Here is a 20,980-nt window from a genome sequence, read left to right on the forward strand (position 1 = left end):
TGAGGACGGGGGGAAGGGGAAGCTGGGACGAAGTGAGAGAGTAACATTGACATATATACCCTGCCAAATGTAAAATAGATAGCTAGTGGGAAGCTGCTACATAGCACAGGGAGATCAGCTCGATGCTTTGTGACCCCCTAGAGGGATGGGATAAGGAGGGTGGGAGGGAGACACAAGAGGGAGGAGATATGGGGATATATGAATATGTATAGCTGATTCACTTTGTTGTACAGCAGAAACTAACACAACATTGTAAAGCAATAATACTCCAATAAAGATGTAAAAAAAAAAAAACCCACGTGATTTTGTGATTCATGGGACGGGGGTAGAGGTCAAAATATCAGCATTAACAGGAGTTTGTAAGATGTTGATTCCAGCCCTCATTGATGACTTTGAGGGGTTCAAGACTTTGGTGGAGGAAGTAACTGCAGATGTAGTGAAAATAGCCAGAGAACTAGAATTACAAGCGGAGCCTGATAATGTGATTGGATTTCTGCAATTTCGTGATAATACTTTAATGGATGAAGAGTTACTTCTTATGGATGAGCAAAGAAGGTGGTTTCTTGAGATGGAATCTATTCCTGGTGAAGGTGCTGTGAAGATTGTTGAAATGACAACAAAAGATTAAGAATATTACATAAACTTAGTTGATAAAGCAATGGCAGGGTTTGAGAGGATTGACTCCAATTTTGAAAGATGTCCTACTGTGGGTTAAATACTATCAAACAGCATTGCATGCTGCAGAGAAATCGTTCATGAAAGGAAGAGTCCATCAGTGCAGCACACTTCACTGCTGTCTTATTTTAAGAAATTGCCACAGTCCCGCCCACCCTTCAGCAACCACCACCCTGTTCAGTCAGCAGCCATTAATATTGAGGCAAGACCCTCCGCCAGCAACAAGATTACAACTCGCTAAAGGGTCAGATGACGGCTAGAATATTTTTGGCAATAAAGTAGTTTTTAATAGAGGCATGTACATTGTTTTTTAGACATAATGCTATTGCACACTTAATGGACTACAGGATAATGTAAATATAACTTTATATGTACTAGGAAACCAAAAAAAAATTGTGTGGCTCTCTTTATTTATTGTGATATTGTGATATTCACTTTATTGCAGTGGTCTGGAATGGAATTCAAAATATCTCTGAGATATGCCTGTAGTCACCTCTCAGCTATGTGCAAACTGCTTAATTTTCTTTATGAAAGCACTAATGTTTCACTAAATTTCATCCAAACTGTGAAATTAGGTCTGATCCTAAACATTTTGAGTCACTTATGGTTTAGAATAGTCTCTTTCAAATAAATATTCAATCCAAATCAAGTGTTTTAATTGGCCACTGTCCAGTTTAAAACACCCATTTCATGGTTTCTGTCCATTTCTTGAATTTTTCCTTTCTCCCCTCTGGGACCTTGGGCTTGCCTGTACACCTCCATTGCAGGAAGGGGGCAGAAAGAAGTGCTCCTGCAGGTAAGGGTACATGAGTGGAAAGGAAATTGATCAGCTGGGCTGGAGTCAGATTTTTCAACAGGGCCCAGCCATAGGTTTCCTGCTGGTCTGCTCTCAGATGCTGGTGACGCCAGCTGTCCTGACAGGTGGCTCTCTTAGCCCAGATGATACCTGCTGGTGCTTTCTCATGGAGCATGTTGATGGACATCAGTTGCTTGACTGGTACACTCTAGCCTGAGAGTGTCAGGGCGCCATTGGGTAGTGCTGCTTCTTTTCTCTCAGCCTTGGAGAGCAGTCTCCAGGGATCCCACTATGCTTCTCCTTCCAACAGTGGAAATCTCTGGGGTGTAGTTAGCTGGCCTCTGCTGCTCTGTCATCCTGTGCCAGTCTCAGGCATTTTACTTTGGGCTCATTTCTCATCCTTCTCCTGCTACCCTCTGTTATCACAAGGGGCTAATCCTATAGGCTATATTGCCCAGGCTCCTAGGTCAGCTGGAATTTGTCCAGATTCAGCAAATGGGAGGGTTGACAGGAGATTGAAGGTTGCAAGTGGCATCGCTGGCAACCCTGGGGTGTCCTCTGTGGCTCCAAAACCACTGGAAGGGTGCTCCATGGTCCCTGGACCATGCACACCAAGAACACCACCTCTATCCTTTGTCTCTCCATCACAGAGCTAGTTTTCATTTCTATGCTGCTAATTTCTAGTTTGTCTGTTTGACTCTTGGTTCCTTTACCACCTGTATAACCAATTCCCTGCCTAATTTCTTTTGTAATAAATACTTAAGTGCCTTATGTTTTTCTTTATGTGTAGGCCCAGTCTGGCCTAGATCAATGGGAACATTAGGAACCCCTCCACACTCACCTTGGCTCTATGGAAAATGCAAGGGTGATCTTTGCCAACATTCACTATGCTGCTGTGCCAGGGCAGGTTGGCAGATCCTGTCACCCAGGAAACCTCAGATGAGTAACTGGCTCCAGTTCTAATACTTAGAAAACCACCTAAAATCAGAGGAGAAATGTCCAGGAATTGCAATTTCCCATCCCACTACAAGGTTTGCTGGGGAGAAGGTCAAGATGTAGGAAGCTCCACAAATGTCCTCCCTCACCTCACTTTTCTTTCCCAGGTGCTTTTATTTTCCAGGTGGAACAGCTGCTAAACCAGTTCTGCCTTGGTCACACCTTGATGGGATTAGGTGGATCTGACTCTGGGACCTCTGTCTTCAGTAACTCCTATAACATCTGCTTGCCCAGTGGATGAGGGGCTAGCAGGCTAGTCAGGTAACCTGGGGAAGCAAGAAGGAGCCTCAAAGAATATTTCATGCCTAATGTTATATATGTACCTATGTAAGACCTGCTCAGAGCCTAAAGTATTAAAGGCATTCCTAGAAAACTGTAATCAGGCTGATGTGTTGGATCAAGTTAAATGAATACCAAAAGAAATCTTATAGGGGTAGAAAGACATCACAGGAAGAAAACTTGCAGCCTTGCAGGAACATGGGCTTCCAGAGAGAAGAGAAGAAAGATCTTTTCCTTAATGATACTGTATTCCTGGATATTTCTAATATCATTTGGTAGAAGTCACCTCCTTTCCCAGTGACCTACGCCACCTTGATGCTAACATATGCTTCCCCGAGAGTAAACGGTACTCTATAGATTCATTCATTTTTCTTTTTCATTTCTTGCCCACCCCCAATCTGTCCCCATGGCTTAATCACTAAAAGGTACAGTGAAAAGCAGCCTGGCTCCGTGGAACCTTAAAATGGAAGTGATTTGGGTAAAACAAAAACAAAACCACTAAACTAAAACAAACAAATCCCATTGGTTCTAATCCTGTATGTTGTGCTAGACACAATGGATTAATACTGTGACACCCACACTTATCAAGTCCAGACCTTGCAGCAACCCCTTTAGTGTTGTTCTTATTGTCTGAAGTTCTCCAACGATTCAGTGTCACTTTTTCTCTTTGGGACCATTAATTTTCATGGTTAGATAGAGATCAATAGTCATAGTTAGAAATCGGCATCTTTGGAGGAGAAATGTGTTGTGCCTCTGTTCATAGATTGGATGGCTCCTCAGTTAAGAAAATGGTGTGCTCTTTCCTGGTTGTGTTCATCAGCAGTACCCTGAGCATTATTTTATTCTGTTGCAGAGATTCTGACAGTCTCTTGTAGTATCTTATCTACCACCAAGTTTTCTTTGCTCTCCTTTCATATTTGATCTCTGAAGTGGAACTTTGTTTAAAAGGCCCTGATATGAGAAAGAATGACCATGGCCAGGCCATTCTTCTTGGGCATGAAGGAAAGTTGTCAAGTAGTCAAACACCCAAGTCAAGGACCCAGTCTAGTGCCTGCTCCTCTAGGGTGTGACTTTCAAAGTAATCAGTCTCAACTGGGGGACTATATGATAGTGAGTATTTTGATCTTACAAAATCTTGGGCAAAGTTGGCAGTCACATCCCTGAGCATGGTCACTGCCTGATGCCTGACTCCGAAGAAGACAGCCCTTGGAGACTCTCTTCTGGGAGGGAGGAATTCACTTTATTTGTTTGTCCTTTCAGTAAATATTTGTTACGTGCCGGTAATAGGCCAGATGCTATAAACACAGCATTGAACAAAATTAATAAAAAATCTGTGCTCTCAGGGAAATTATATTTGTGTGTGTGTGTGTGTGTGTGTAGACAACAAAAAAATTAACCAGGACATTATCTGTCTATCTATCTATCTATTAAATGGTGATAAATATTATCACCATTTAAAAATAAAGCAGGAAAGGTTGTGCCAGGGTATGTGTATGGGAGGAGAGTTGCCTTTTTAAAGAGAGAGGCCAGAGAAGGCATCACTGTCAAGGTGACATTTGATCAGAGACCTAAAGAAAGTGCAGGGATAACCCATGCAGATATTTGCAGGGACAGCAAATGCCAAGTTCCTAGGGTAGAAGCAAGCTTGGTGGACCAGCAAAGAAGTCAGGGTGACCCAAGCCAGATGATTAGAGGAGAGCATGGTAAGAGCTGAGGTCAGAGGTAGTGGGGACCAGATTGTCCAGAGCAAAATCTCTTACTTGGGGTCTACTAGATATTGTTATTTAATATAATAAAGGAATTCTTATTAATCACAAATTTGGACTTATTTAATTTTTGTTCACTGTATTTCATAATTGGTTTCTTTTTTAATCCTATATATTTTATTTTATGCATTTTAAAATGTTATTTTAAGAAGGGATCTGGAGAATTCAACAGTCTGCCAAAAAGATTCACATCACAAAGAAGGTTAAGAATTACTGATGTAAGGCCTTTAAGCCATTGCAGGACTTCAGCTTTTACTCTGAGTGAGATAATAAATAGTTACTCTGGCTGCTATGTTGAGTATAGACTAAAGAGGGACAAGGGTAGGAACAGGAACATCAGTTAGGAAGCTATGACAATAATTCAGGAGAGATTTTAAAGGTAGAGCAAACAGGATTTTCTGATGGATTGGATTTGAGCTGAGAGAGAAAAGGAATCAAGGGTGACCATGAGATTTTTGGCTTGAGCAACTGGAAGGATGAAGTTGCTTTCCTTTGAGGTAGGGAACTATGCAGGAGGGTCAGGGAGGAGAGATGAAGAAAATCAGATTTAGTTTTTGGACATCTTATGTTTGAAATGACTATTATGTATCCAAGTGAAATTTCATATAGGCAGCTGGAGATATAAGACTGGAATTACTAGGAGCAGTCCAGGCTGGAAATTCAAAGCTGAGAATCATCAGTTTATACCTGGTGTTAAAGCTGTGTGACTGGATGAGATCATCATCCTGGAAAATGGTACACATGGAGAAGAGATGAGTTTTGATGGCTGTGACCTGGGGCAACCTAAATGTTTAGGATTTGTGAGGAGGAGAAGAAATCAGCCAAGGAGAGTAGCCAGTGATTTAGGGGGAAGTTAGGAGAGTTTGATGTCCCTGAACCCTAGGGAAGAAAGTGTTTCACAGAGAAGTGATTACCTGCTATATGCTGCTGATAGGTCAAGTAAGATGAGGCCTGAGAGTTGACCGTGGATTTAGCAACTTGGAAGTCATTGGTGACCTAGAAGAGAGTTTTGGCCAAGGACCAGGACCAAAGTCCTATTGGAATAGGTTCAAGGAAGAATAAGGACAGAGGAATTGGAGACAATGGGAATAGAAAATGCATTTCAGAATTTCCCTCAAAGGGAAACAGGAAATTTAGATGATAGCTGGACAGGAATATGAAGCTCAAATGATTTTTTTTTAAGATGGGAGAAATTTCAGCATATTTAGATGATGATAGAAATAATTTTAAAAAGAGATCACACAGATGATCCAAGTGAGATAGAGACCATTGTTAAAGCAGTGTCTTAGGTGATAAGAGATGGGTGGCAACTAGTGGAAGAGCAGAGGGGTTGACCTTAAACAGCACCTGAAGTCTTCACCCATAGTAACAGGTGGGAAGGCAGAGTATATGGGCAGAGTATTGTGGGTAGAGGTGGTAGTGAAACATGGAATTTCTCTTCTGATTGCCACTATTTTCTCAAGAGAAATAAGAGACATGGTAGTCAACTAAGAGTAAGAATGGATGGGGAGAAGAGGTTGGAGGTATGAGAAGAGAGGAAAAGGTGTTCAATGGTTGTCTAGCATTGGGAGACTGAATGGAATTCAATATGCAGTAGAGTTGCCAGGTAGCATTCAGGGCCCTCTTGGGATTAGTTTCAGACATTTAAAATGAATCTATTCATAATGTTATATTTTTATCCAGTCATATTCAAGTCTTTGGATGTAGACCTGAAGTAGGTGAAGAGCTAGATTCAATCAGGGTTGGGTTTCACCATGTAGGTAAGATGAAGAGAGGACCAAGCAAGAGAACTGGGGGTAGACGCAAGGGAATAATTGATTAACTATGGAATTTAAATAAAATAAAGGAATGAGGCCGTGAAGGTGGTGTAGACAGTAAAAAAGTTGGAAGAACCCAATGGATTATAGGTTCTGGTATAGAGGGAAATTTTTCAGAGTCAAAGCACTGGAGCGAGACAGCTAGAAAGATAGGAGGTGGGGGACAAAGAATAGGATGGTTAAGTAGAGATTATGGAAGGGATGTGGCTGTTGGTGAGGATTAGGTTAAAGTGTAGCCATGAGAAAGAGGAGCTGAGTTAGGGTGGAGAGTAAGATCATCAGAGGGAAGGAGGTGAGCCTCTTGGAAGGATCATCTACTTGGATACTGAAATCACTGAGAGTTAGAATTAGGTCAGGAGTAATGTTGACAATGATAATAATTAAGCCTGGAAATCAAATCGTCACAGAATAGGAATGCTGGTGACCATGGGTCTTTAGATGTCTGCAAGAAGTAGAAGAGTATAAGGTATAGTCTAAGGGTGTAAGTTTTACAGCTGGGGGCTGGGATAGTGATTGTCTGTCAGGGTCAAGGCAATGGCAATGGTCTTTTTAACACTAACTCTCCTCAACTGTGTCTCTGGGAGATTTCTTCATCAAGTGGGTAGATAGAGGAAGAGTAAAATTACCTTTGTCTTTTTGTTTCAGGTAGATTTTATATTTTTTGTCTTGATTTTGATGGTTCATCTACTTTTTCATTTTCATTTCATTGTGACACCATTCTGGCCAATGAAATACAAGCAGAAGTAACTGAGTGAGGTTTCTGAGAAAGTTTTTCCTTTCCTGAGAAAAAGAGACAGACTCAGCAATCATTTCCCTTTTACCCCTTGCCCTTCCTGCCTCTTTTGCTTTTAGCAAAGCAGATGGTCAGTCTCAAGGTGCAGGAATCATCTTGTAATCGTGACAAGTATGAAGCACCAAGTATGCCTACACACAAAAGGTGGGAGAACAGAAAGTAAGAGTCTGGGTCCCCGTTGCCATTGTTGAGCTACTGCCCAGCCCTCAGCTTCTACCTCTGGAAGTTGTCCTTGTCACATGTTCTTGTCATGTGAGACAAATCCCTCTTCCTTGAGGCCAGCACATTAATTTGGATTTCTGTTATTTGTAACTTACCGCTTCTGTAACTCATAAAGCTACTTTCTTATGAAGATAGAAATGCTGGTCAGTTGGATTTAAGAGGGAATTTCACAGACTTACATGAGTAACTATTTTGATACAACTGTCAACCAAAAATGTTTGTTTGACTCTACCTCTTCTTTAAGTTACCGCCTTACTTTGCTGTCAGATATCTTGTTTGAGTATCCCACTCATGCTTTCTCTACTCCTTCACCTTTCACCATGCACCAGGCCACTAGAGTTGATCTCTAGATAACTCCCACAGAAACTGTCATAACTAAGATTATTGATGACCCCATAGCATCTTTTTTAGTCCTTATCCCTCTTTAAACCTTTATAGGGATGTCTCAACTGGCCATTTCCTCCTCTCTTCCTTCATGGGCTTCTGCAATACCATTCTTTTCTAGTAGAAGTTCTCAGCTTCTGAATTATTTTCTTGATCCTTTCATAGCTCCTTGTCATCTGCCTCTCACCGTTTCTTCTCCAGTGTACTCCCCTTAGTCCTCTCCCTCTATCCTCCCAACCCCTTCCCCTTCTTCTTTCACTCTAGGTTTTCCCAGGATGATTTCATATACTACTAGGTCTCTACCTGCTTTCAAGAGTTCAATAATTTATAAATTTATAATTTCATGCCACACCTCTCACTAGAGCTTTAGATTGCTATTTCTAACTGCAATAGAGCAAGGTGCAGAACACCTTACTTCAAACATTACTTAACCAAAACTGGATTTAATCATCTTTTCCAGAAATCCTACCTATTCTTTCCTATTTTGTTTCTTTTTATCATCACCATTCATCCAAGTACCCAAGCAAGGAGCTTTGAAAACAGCTTCAACCCTACTTTCTCTTTCATTTTTTCGCATCTGATTAGTGAACAGTCCTATTAATTGTGCCTTGGAAATATTTCTCCAACATCTCCTCTCTTCTTCATCCTCATCACCTCTGCCTCTGTTCAGGACTTTCCCTATCTGTATACTGTTCCTTGGCTTACTTCCAGTGGAGAAAGTTTTTCTCTTTAGGTTCCCCTATCTTTATGAAGAGACGTTTTCAACTTTTATAAGACATACCAGTCCTTTTTCCAACTTGGTCATCTGCTAAGGCAAAAAGACCTGTGATCAAGGGCAGCACAGAGTAGCTTGAGGCTCTTGTTATTTGGGGCCCTTTCTAGCTTTGGACCATCCAGTTTTTATCAAGAGCTTGACCCAGAAAAGCAATATCAAGGGAGAATGACTTGAGGGCTCCTCCAGATCAAATCTAACCCTGTATCAAACCAGATCTGCAGAGAGCTAGATTATCAAGGGTGCTATTCATGACTTCACAGAGTCCTCCTTCACCCAGGAGACGTTCCTGTCAAATGTCAGTAACCAAGAAGAGTGAGTTGTACTTGTCTTGGGCAATCAGTGGCAAATATATAGAGCATTTATTTTTAACTCTTGATTTGTGGCTCCATCTCAAATGGAGCCTTTGACCTTGTTTTTCATTCTTCTTTGGTTCCACATTTATTTTATGCCACTTTATGTCTTATATATCCTTGAATGCTACTTGCAGTTTTCTCTGCAACAAGGTGGGAAACAAACATAAAAATAGTTCAGGTTCTCATTACCTATTTTCCCTGGCTATAATATTGGCCATCCTTGTCTACCTCATATCTCTCCTCCTATATATCCTTTACTTACTAATCATGTCATTCTCCTTAAAAACATATCATAGTTCTCTTCCTTGCTTTTTAGCATGATATATAAGGCCCTTCACAACTTAGGGGAAGTGGGATAGTTCTTGCAACTATCTTTTCCAAAACTTGGCCTCTGGGCGTCCCTCATGCCCTCCTTTCCAGCTCTGCCAAGCCACTCACTTGGAAATGTTGTATTTTTATACTTCTAGACTTCATTTTGTTCAAAATGTTAAATATAGTTGTTTAGTATATGTGCTATGCCTGCTACTTACACTCATGACTCCTATTCATCCGTCAAGACCCATCCTTCAGAAATTACCTTCTCTGTAGTGCCTCTCCTGATTCCTTCTAAAAGAGTTTTTCTTTCCTGTAAGTGCTCCCATAATACTTTCCAGATTCTTTTGCTAATAGTAATTATCACACTGTATTTTATTGATTTGTTCCTTTGTATATTTCTTAATCATTTATTTTCATTTATCTTTGTATACTTTGGTCTTATCATAGTGTAAGTGCTTAATAAAAGTTTGTTTTGATTGTGCAAGTGAACATTACAGAGTTTTTTGGTGGGTGTCTATGGCTGACATTTCACCACCTCATGTGATACCCTGGCCACATGACTTTTTGGATTTGTGGGTTTTGCTCAGTTGCAACAGTAAATCACTTTTTTTAAAGAAGTTTTGACTCCAATAATAGATTTATTGAGTCATAATAGTCATCTCTAGGTCAAAATAACCAGAAAACAGTATGCTGACAGCAGAAGAGATTATACTGATACAGCATAGTATCTTTTGGGGATACCACCATTCTATCTTTAAAAAAATCATTCAGTAAATCTATAACAATCTTATTGACTAGGAGGTTAGGAGAAATTAGTGATGACTAGGCTTGTTGAATAAATATTGGAGACAAGGGCTATTATTAGGGATGCTGTGTTTATGGTAGATAACTTCATGATGAACCATTAGGAACTGAGGAGTTTTTGAAAAATAGATTTGGTGTGTTTTATTAGCTAGCCCTCAGACAGACATCTTAGCTCCTGTTTGCCAGCAATTTGCTGGTCATTTTATGTGTCTGTAGCTTATTTCCTCAACTAGATTGAAGGCAATCTAAGATCAGGGATCGCATCTCATCTACTATAGGCCACAAGCGAAGCATACTGATGCCAAAAGACCACCTGCCATAGTTCTTTTGAACATGTGCTTGATGTAGGAAGGATTCGTACTGCACTGTGGGAACACAGTCTAGTTTAAGCTGCTCTGAAAGTGGAACATCCCTCTTTTTCCTCTGCCGTAGGGCTCAGTGAGTTTTGTTTTGTTTTGTTTTGTTTCCTCCCAGTTTGGTTCTGTGGGAAGTCATCTGACCTTAGGCCCTGGGCAGGGACTAATGGGCACATGAGGTCTTGAGGGTTCTGGTCCAAAATGCAATGGGAAGAAAACAATCAACTGATAGACTTTTGTCAAGTCAGGACAATGAGTCAGCTCTCAAAATACACCCAAGAAATGAAACATACCCAAGAGACTCACAATGAGGATTTTCCTGACCTTGACCCAAGGTAGTTACAGCATTTATGCAAAATGATCTCCTGGAGACAAAAACCAGGAAACATTAAACAAAAATTTTCTTTTAGGAGTCAGTACACACTTTACGGAGAAGAGCTGACCTAAAAAGTGAGCATGTGCTTTTAGGAGAGCTTGTCTTGGAAGGCTTTCACTGCTATTTAGCTCTGGCATTGCAATGCATGTCAGAGATTAAGCATACTCCCTGTATCTGTGATATCAGGAAAAATGGCATAAAAATACATAAATACACAAAATAAATCTGCTAGTGCAGGAAGAAAATATGGATTAAACCGAGACAGTAGAGTTGGCTCCTTTGTGCATTAAAAACAAAACAAAAACCACTTTAATGTTATTATGCCAGTTTGAACCCCAAAAGGATCAAATAGTAATTGCGTGGTTCTAGTTTTGGAAAGTATTTAGCAAATATATTTCTTCATTGGTACTAGGCTACAGGCATCCATGGGAGCCACACTGCTTACAGTCTCTGATTTTTTTTTTTTTTAGCATCAATAGAGTAGGGGTTAGCAAGGTAAAAATAGGCTCACACTAATTTTAGATAATTTGCATAACATTCTTAGAACATGGTTTCTCTTTGACCTTCATGAAATGAACAACTGGGCCAAGGAGAGCAGGACATACATGAGGCATTTTTATGGGGATCTTTCAGTCTTTGTTGGCATAATACATCTATAAGGCATACTTGAAAAAGTCATTGGAGGGTCTTTATTGTATATGTCAAATGGTTGCTGCTTTATTTAATAACCTTTTAGATAAGACTAAGTTAGAGATGAAGCTTCCAGTGCTTCTCTGTAAGGTGTTGGTAACGTATTGAGTATGTGAGACAGGACTCAAAGTGACTGAAAGATTCCTAATAAATTATAGGGGACAGGACTACAGCCCGCATTTCCCCAGTGTGCAGCAAGCATGTGGAAGGAGAGTGGCAAAAGGAGCTGAATGGATGGATTAAATATTTTGAGGTTTTCTGATCTTTGTTCCTATGTTCTTGAATGCAGTGCAGCACCTGTCACCACATTTCTTTTTTTTTTTTTAATACTGCAGGTTCTTATTAGTCATCAATTTTATACACATCAGTGTATACATGTCAATCCCAATCGCCCAATTCAGCACACCACCATCCCCACCCCACCGTGGTTCTCCCCCCTTGGTGTCCATACGTTTGTTCTCTACATCTGTGTCTCAACTTCTACCCTGCAAACCAGTTCGTCTGTACCATTTTTCTAGGTTCCACATACATGCGTTAATATACGATATTTGTTTTTCTCTTTCTGACTTACTTCACTCTGTATGACAGTCTCTAGATCCATCCACGTCTCAACAAATGACTCAATTTCGTTCTTTTTTATGGCTGAGTAATATTCCATTGTATATATGTACCACAACTTCTTTATCCATTCGTCTGTTGATGGGCATTTAGGATGCTTCCATGACCTGGCTATTGTAAATAGTGCTGCAGTGAACATTGTGGTGCATGTGTCTTTTTGAATTATGGTTTTCTCTGGGTATATGCCCAGTAGTGGGATTGCTGGATCATATGGTAATTCTAGTTTTAGTTTTTTAAGGAACCTCCATACTGTTCTCCATAGTGGCTGTATCAACTTACATTCCGACCAACAGTACAAGAGGGTTCCCTTTTCTCCACACCCTCTCCAGCATTTGTTGTTTGTAGATTTTTTGATGATGCCCATTCTAACTGGTGTGAGGTGATACCTCATTGAAGTTTTGAGTTGCATTTCTCTAATAATTAGTGATGTTGAGCAGCTTTTCATGTGCTTCTTGCCCATCTGTATGTCTTCTTTGGAGAAATGTCTATTTAGGTCTTCTGCCCATTTTGGATTGGGTTGTTTGTGTCTTTAATACTGAGCTGCATGAGCTGTTTATATATTTTGGAGATTAACCCTTTGTCTGTTGATTCATTTGCGAATATTTTCTCCCATTCTGAGGGTTGCCTTTTCATCTTGTTTATGGTTTCCTTTGCCGTGCAAAAGCTTTGAAGTTTCATTAGGTCCCATTTGTTTATTTTTGTTTTTATTTCCATTACTCTAGGAGGTGGATCAAAAAAGATCTTGCTGTGATTTATGTCAAAGAGTGTTCTTCCTATGTTTTCCTCTAAGGGTTTTATAGTGTCTGGTCTTACATTTAGATCTCAAATACATTTTGAGTTTATTTTTGTGTATGGTGTTAGGGAGTGTTCTAATTTCATTCTTTTAAATGTAGCTGTCCAGTTTTCCCAGCACCACTTATTGAAGAGACTGTCTTTTCTCCATTGTATATCTTTGCCTCCTTTGTCATAGATTAGTTGATCATAGGTGCGTGGGTTTATCTCTGGGCTTCCTATCTTGTTCCATTGATCTATGTTTCTGTTTTTGTGCCAGTACCATATTGTCTTGATTACTGCAGCTTTGTAGTATTGTCTGAAGTCAGGGAGTCTGATTCCTCCAGCGCCGTTTTTTTCCCTCAAGACTGCTTTGGCTATTCGGGGTCTTTTGTGTCTCCATACAAATTTTAAGATGATTTGTTCTAGTTCCATAAAAAATGCCATTGGTAATTTGATAGGGATTGCATTGAATCTGTAGATTGCTTTGGGTAATATAGTCATTTTCACAATATTGATTTTTCCAATCCAAGGACATGGTGTATCTCTCCATCTGTTGGTATCATCTTTAATTTCTTTCATCAGTGTCATAGTTTTCTGCATACAGGTCTTATGTCTCCCTGGGTAGGTTTATTCCTAGGTATTTTATTCTTTTTGTTGCAGTGGTAAATGGGAGTATCTCCATGATTTCTCTTTCAGATTTTTCATCATTAGTGTATAGGAATGCAAGAGATTTCTGTGCATTAATTTTGTAGCCTGCAACTTTACCAAACTCCTGGATTAGCTCTAGTAGTTTTCTGGTGGCATCTTTAGGATTCTCTATGTATAGTATCATGTCATCTGCGAACAGTGACAGTTCTACATTTTCTTTTCCAATTTGTATTCCTTTTATTTCTTTTACTTCTCTGATTGCCATGGCTAGGACTTCCAAAACTATGTTGAATAATAGTGGTGAGAGTGGACATCCTTGTCTCCTTCCTGATCTTAGAGGAAATGCTTTCAGTTTTTCACCATTGAGAATGATGTTGGCTGTGGGTTTGTCGTATATGGCCTTTATTATGTTGAGGTAGGTTCCCTCTATGCCCACTTTCTGGAGAGTTTTTATCATAAATGGGTGTTGAATTTTGTCAAAAGCTTTTTCTGCATCTATTGAGATGATCATGTGGTTTTTATTCTTCAATTTATTAATATGGTGTATCACATTGATTGATTTGCGTATAGTGAAGAATCCTTGCATCCCTGGGATAAGTCCCACTTGATCGTGGTGTATGATCCTTTTAATGTGTTGTTGGATTCTGTTTGCTAGTATTTTGTTGAGGATTTTTGCATCTATATTCATCAGTGATATTGGTCTGTAATTTTCTTTTTTTGTAGTATCTTTGTCTGGTTTTGGTATCAGGGTGATGGTGGCCTCATAGAATGAGTTTGGGAGTGTTCCTTCCTCTGCAATTTTTTGGAAGAGTTTGAGAAGGATGGGTGTTAGCTCTTCTCTAAATGTTTGATAGAGTTCACCTGTGAAGCCATGTGGTCCTGGACTTTTGTTTGTTGCAAGATTTTTAATCACAGTTTAAATTTCATTGCTTGTGACTGGTCTGTTCATATTTTCTATTTCTTCCTGGTTCAGTCTTGGAAGGTTATACCTTTCTAAGAATTTGTCCATTTCTTCCAGGTTGTCCATTTTATTGGCATAGAGTTGCTTGTAGTAGTCTCTTAGGATGCTTAGTATTTCTGCGGTGGCTGTTGTAACTTTTCCTTTTTCATTTCTAATTTTATTGCTTTGAGTCCTCTCCCTCTTTTTCTTGATGAGTCTGGCTAATGGTTTATCAATTTTGTTTCTCTTCTCAAAGAACCAGCTTTTAGTTTTATTGATCTTTGCTATTGTTTTCTTTGTTTCTATTTCATTTATTTCTGCTCTGATCTTTATGATTTCTTTCCTTCTGCTAACTTTGGGTTTTGTTTGTTCTTCTTTCTCTAGTTCCTTTAGATGTAAGGTTAGATTGTTTACTTGAGATTTTTCTTGTTTCTTGAGGTAGGCTTGTATAGCTATAAACTTCCCTCTTAGAACTGCTTTTGCTGCATCCCATAGTTTTCGGATCATCGTGTTTTCATTGTCATTTGTCTCTATGTATTTTTTGATTTCCTCTTTGATTTCTTCAGTGATCTCTTGGTTATTTAGTAACGTATTGTTTATCCTCCATGTGTTTGTGTTTTTACGTTTTTTTCCCTGTAATTCATTTCTAATCTCATAGCGTTGTGGTCAGAAAAGATGCTTGATATGTTTTCAATTTTCTTAAATTTACTGCGGCTTTATTTGTGACCCAAGATGTGATCTATCCTGGAGAATGTTCCGTGTGCCCTTGAGAAGAAAGGGTAATCTGCTGTTTTTGGATGGAATGTCCTATAAATATGAATTAAATCTATCTGGTCTATTGTGTCATTTAAAGCTTCTGTTTCCTTATTTATTTTCATTTTGGGTGATCTGTCCATTGGTGTAAGTGAGGTGTTAAAGTCCCACACTATTATTGGGTTACTCTCGATTTCCTCTTTTATAGCTGTTAGCAGTTGCCTTATGTATTGAGGTGCTCCTATGTTGGGTGCATATATATTTATAATTGTTATATCTTCTTCTTGGTTGATCCCTTGATCATTATGTAGTGTCCTTCCTTGTCTCTTGTAACATTCTTTATTTTAAAGTCTATTTTATCTGATATGAGTATAGCTACTCCAGCTTTCTTTTGATTTCCATTTGCATGGAATATCTTTTTCCATCCCCTCACTTTCAGTCTGTATGTGTCCCTGGGTCTGAAGTGCGTCTCTTGTAGACAGCATATAGATGGGTATTGTTTTTGTATCCATTCAGCAAGCCTGTGTCTTTTGGTTGGAGCATTTAATCCATTCACGTTTAAGGTAATTATCGATATGTATGTTCCTATGACCATTTTCTTCATTGTTTTGGATTTGTTTTTGTAGATCCTTTTCTTCTCTTGTGTTTCCCACTTAGAGAAGTTCCTTTAGCATTTGTTGTAGAGCTGGTTTGGTGGTGCTGAATCCTCTTAGCTTTTGCTTGTCTGTAAAGCTTTTGATTTCTCCATCGAAACTGAATGAGATCCTTGCCGGGTAGAGTAATCTTGGCTGTAGGTTCTTCTCTTTCATCACTTTAAGTATATCATGCCACTCCCTTCTGGCTTGTAGAGTTTCTCCTGAGAAATCAGCTCTTAACCTTATGGGAGTTCCCTTGTATGTTATTTTTCATTTTTCCCTTGCTGCTTTCAATAATTTTTCTTTGTCTTTAATTTTTGCCAGTTTGATTACTGTGTGTCTTGGCGTGTTTCTCCTTGGATTTATCCTGTATGGGACTCTCTGCACTCTCTGGACTTGGGTGGCTATTTCCTTTCCCATGTTAGGGAAGTTTTTGACTATAATCTCTTCACATATTTTCTCGGGTCCTTTCTCTCTCTCTTCTCCTTCTGGGACCCCTATAATGCGAATATTGTTGCGTTTAATGTTTCCCAGAGGTCTCTTAGGCTGTCTTCATTTCTTTTCATTCTTTTTTCTTTATTCTGTTCCACAGCAGTGAATTCCACCATTCTGTCTTCCAGGTCACTTATCCGTTCTTCTGGCTCAGTTATTCTCCTATTGATTCCTTCTAGTGTAGTTTTCATTTCAGTTATTGTATTGTTCATCTCTGTTTTTTTTTTTTAATAAATTTATTTATTTATTTATTTATTTATTTTTAGCTGTGTTGGGTCTTCGTTTCTGTGCGAGGGCTTTCTCTAGTTGCGGCAAGCGGGGGCACTCTTCATTGCGGTGCGCGGGCCTCTCACTATCGCGGCCTCTCTTGTTGTGGAGCACAGGCTCCAGATGCGCAGGCTCATTAGTTGTGGCTCACGGGCCCAGTTGCTCCACGGCATGTGGGATCTTCCCAGACCAGGGCTCAAACCCGTGTCCCCTGCATTGGCAGGCAGATTCTCAACCACTGCACCACCAGGGAAGCCCCCATCTCTGTTTGTTTGTTCTTTAATTCTTCTAGATCTTTGTTAAACATTTCTTGCATCGTCTCGATCTTTGCCTCCATTGTTTTTCCAAGGTCCTGGATCATCTTCACTATCATTATTCTGAATTCTTTTTCTGGAAGGTTGCCTATCTCCACTTCATTTAGTTGTTTTTCTGGGGTTTTATCTTGTTCCTTCATCTGGTACATAGCCCTCTGCCTTTTCGTCTTGTCTATCTTTCTGTGAATGTGGTTTTTGTTCCACAGGCTGCAGGATTGTAGTTCTTCTTGCTTCTGCTCCACATTTCTTACAGTAGGCACAGAGGTATGTGTAGTGCCCATATTCAGAAGTAAGCCAATCTTTGCTTAAAGTACCAAGAATCACGTAGAGAGGTTAAATATTACAAAATTAAGGTTTCAAAAGAAAACTCTTTAGTGTTTTCAAACAGTGTAATTACTCTGTTAGTTTAAAACAAAGCAATCAAATGCTGCACTTTTTAAAAAAAGATACAAAAACTGGGAGATACAAAAAAGATACAAAAACTGTAACCCTATTGTTACAAAACAATATTGAAATTAGCAAAATTCACCCAAATATAGGATGTTTCAAATACCTTAACAATGCCTAAGAAAACTCATAATCTCTTACCTTATTCATGGATCAAGGACACTAGTAGTTGTGTGCAAAATGCCAGCAGGCTAAGAGTTACTGCTATGTATCATTTATTCCACAATGACAGTTTTGCCTTCCTCACATGTCTATCTACATATATAGATAAACTTTTCTCTAACTGAAATCCCTCATGCCAATCTGGTTCTAATTTTATTAAAATTTTGTCAAAGCTGTTCCTGGACTGGAAACTTGCCTGCTGAGTTTTAGCCCAAGGCAGATTTTAATGGCCAAGTTCTACAAACATCAAAGGGAGGAGGAGTTAGCACGAGGGTGCTGTCTCTTCCCAAACGTGACAGCCTGCTCTCATGCGAAAACTTCATAGAAGTATCACAAGTGAGGAGAGATTGGAACCTCTCTGACAGGCAGCCTGGAGTTTAATCACATCTCTTCCTTCCGTGATGCCACCTCAGCGCACGCATTTCATGCCCTTAGAAGTTTTCAAATGCTCAAACTGATCAGAGCATTTGGATGTCAGAGCTAATTTCACCTACAGATGTGCCTTCCACACAAGTTGTACCTTTTGTGTATTAATTTACTTCTTTTTAACTTGGACTTAGTTTTGACTGTTCACTCATCATTCATTTTCCCATTTTTCTTCTCCCTGAATGAGACCCATAAGGACAAAGGATTGAGTTGTCTGAATCGCCTCGATGAATTCTGAATTATTGTGAAGACATTTGAACTTTTCACTAAAAGCTTTTAATGAGAAGACAGTGCATAATCAGGCCATGGCCCAAGCGTCACCTACCCGTTGTCTTCTTCTTGAAATGGGCGTAATTTTAATTAAGTCAAGTTAGAGAGAGAGAGAGGGACGACATGATTATTAAATTTTCTGGTGGTGGATGCTAAGGGGTGTAATTGGACCAGTTATGCTAAAGGTCACCTTTTTACTGTGGGGTGGTTCAGAAGTAAGTAGTTCCCAACCAGAAAGGGATTGACTAAAATCCACACATTGGAGGTTGCTTCAGGGACAGCCACATATGGCACAGCTTCAAGACTGATTGACAGTCTTGCTCTGCTTAACCTCCCTGAGCTCAAGGAAGCCAAAGAAAGGAGGCTTACTAAAAGTTGAGGCTACCCAGGTTCTGTGTGACAATTTTTGACCCCCATATATGTGTGTGTTGGGGTCAAGGGGTAGGGGGAGAGAAAGAGCCCAGAGGAAACATATCCCTAAGGGGGTCATGACTCAGGCAACAGGTTAATCTATTTGGAAAATTGTCAGACAGTATAAAACCCATCACAGACACATCACCCTCCTTCCCCTCCAACCACCCACACTAACAAACTATATTTTTATATATTCTGGGACATCTGCAGGAAAAAAGACAATAGTCATTGGGGATAAATATTCCCCTCCTCTAGGTATTGACTCTTGACATCTTTGTTGCCTTTGTCTTCAGCAAGAGTGACCTCGATGGCTCATCCCTGGTTCTTCAGCAGGGAGTCCTATTACTTGGTACAGTGTCTTGCAAAAAAAGAAGTCATCTTAGGCTAAGTCCCTTCCAGACCAGTTGAATTAGAATCTCTGGAGATGGGAGGGACCTGCACAGCTGTTGTTAATAGCACCCTGGGTGATTCTAACTTACAACCAAGGCTGAGAACCAAAGAACCACAGTCTTACACAATTCTGTACACCCTGTGGATGCAGTATGAATGCAGGATCGCTGAATAAAAGCATAGCTAGCACTATTTTTCTCTATCTGTTCAACAGCTGTCTATTCAGACATTTACTAAGGGCCAGTCATGTCTAGGTCCTCGGTTAGGCAGTGAAATTCTCACACTTTAATGTACTTGAGAATTACCTGGGACTTTGTTAAAATACATGGTCTGGCTCACCAGGTCTGCGGTGGGGCCGAGTTTCTGTATGTCCTACAAGCTCCCAGTGGATACGGGGACTGCTGGTTCAGGCACCGCACTTTGAGTACCAAGACTAAGAAAGCCCTTTTTCTCTTTCCTGCAGCAATTTCTTGTGCTTCTTTTAGGGCTGACATAAAGCCCATTTCGACAAAAAGGTCTACTTCCCTACCTGGGTCCCCCTCCCTTCCTGCGGCCCCACCTCCCTTTTGCCTCCTCATTCTGTGTCAGTTTCCTTCCCATCAAAATCTAACCTCTGAAGAGAATCAACATTTAAGTGTGTTTTAGAAGGACAATGCATAGCAGCTTTGCTTTAGCTATTTAGTTCTCCCTCCTACTGCTCTCCCACCTCCCCACCCCTGCTTTTTGACTGGGTTATAAAAACTTAAGCTAAGGTTTTAATGAAAATATTTCAGGCATCCATGAGGCTGCCTCAGAGAGTTTTAGGGTGTGAGGGAGGGGCAGGAGGGTCAACACTTTGACAAAGCCTCTAAGATCACACCATAGCAAGAATAGATGACATTTGTATCATTGTCTAACAACTGCTTTGTGTACTGACACCTTATCTTTCTTGTTATAACAAAATTGTGACCGCAGTGAAGCCGTGCTGTTTCCTTGGCGCTGCCTATTATAACAGTTAATATTTATAAACTATTTTTTTACAAAGCACTTTTATTATAGAGAATTTGAACAAACCCTACAAGTAGAGCCCTGTGTGCCCATCACTCAGCCCCAACAAGCATCAGCCCATGTCTCATCCTGTCTCATTCACACCTCTGTGTACTTCCCCTGAGTCCTAGACACCAAGTTCACTGAACACTGTTTATGAGCCAGGCACTCTTTGAGTGATTTACATATTTAATCCTCACCATGCCCCTATTAGGGAGGCTCCAATATTATCACCATTTTACAGATGAGGAAACAGAGGCACAGAAAGATTAAGTGACCTGCCTAAAAGTCACAGCCTTGGAAGGGGTAGAGTTGGTACTTGAACCCAGCAGACAGGGCAGTCTGTCTCTGGGGAGAATGCTCTGAATCACTGGACTGTACTGCCCAGCTGATCAAGATGTGGGAACCTGAGCCACCTTCTTTTCCTTCACCAGGGCCTCTCCTCCCCATGAAAGGGCTGGAACTAGTGATATTTCAGCTCAGGATCTATACCCAATGTTAGCAGCTTATCTACAGTGTTGTTTTTCGGGGAAAATCAGGCAACTTTCCCACTTGCACTACTTCTCCCAGGACCATTGGTAGTGAGCTGGCAGTCCCAGGATGATCAAGCCTCCTGGCTTTGTGCCCCTCAAGGTTGTTTGACAGTTAGGTTGACTACAACATTTATGGCATAGAAAAGGCAAAATAGTACAGTATGATTCTATTTTTGTGAAGGAAAAAAAGTACGTAACAGTATTTGTACCCAGATACAGACCAGATGTATACACATAGATGCATACCAGACACACACACACAGACACACATACTGTTTACGCAGAGACATACACATAGACACTGATATTATACTTCTATATAATTTTCTATGCTTTTAAAAACAAATAAAATTAGTCTGTGCTCTTTGTTCCATTTTTTCTTCTATTGGTTTAAAGTTATATACTCCAATTCTATTATTTTTTACATTTCAGTTTTTATTACATACACGTGAACATATGTTTTTATAATAAAGA

The 20,980-nt window shown here is 40.0% G+C and overlaps 1 protein-coding gene across 6 annotated transcripts in view; it reads left to right on the top strand.

The window, feature by feature from the left end:
* The window catches only part of LOC309635807 (uncharacterized protein), a 447,043-nt gene that overhangs the window by 79,148 nt on the left and 346,915 nt on the right, over positions 1–20,980 (top strand). The gene's annotated exons all lie outside the window — the stretch shown is intronic.

The sequence above is a fragment of the Balaenoptera borealis genome (assembly GCF_965194805.1).
Source record: "Balaenoptera borealis genome assembly, chromosome: 10".
Taxonomy (NCBI): domain Eukaryota; kingdom Metazoa; phylum Chordata; class Mammalia; order Artiodactyla; family Balaenopteridae; genus Balaenoptera; species Balaenoptera borealis.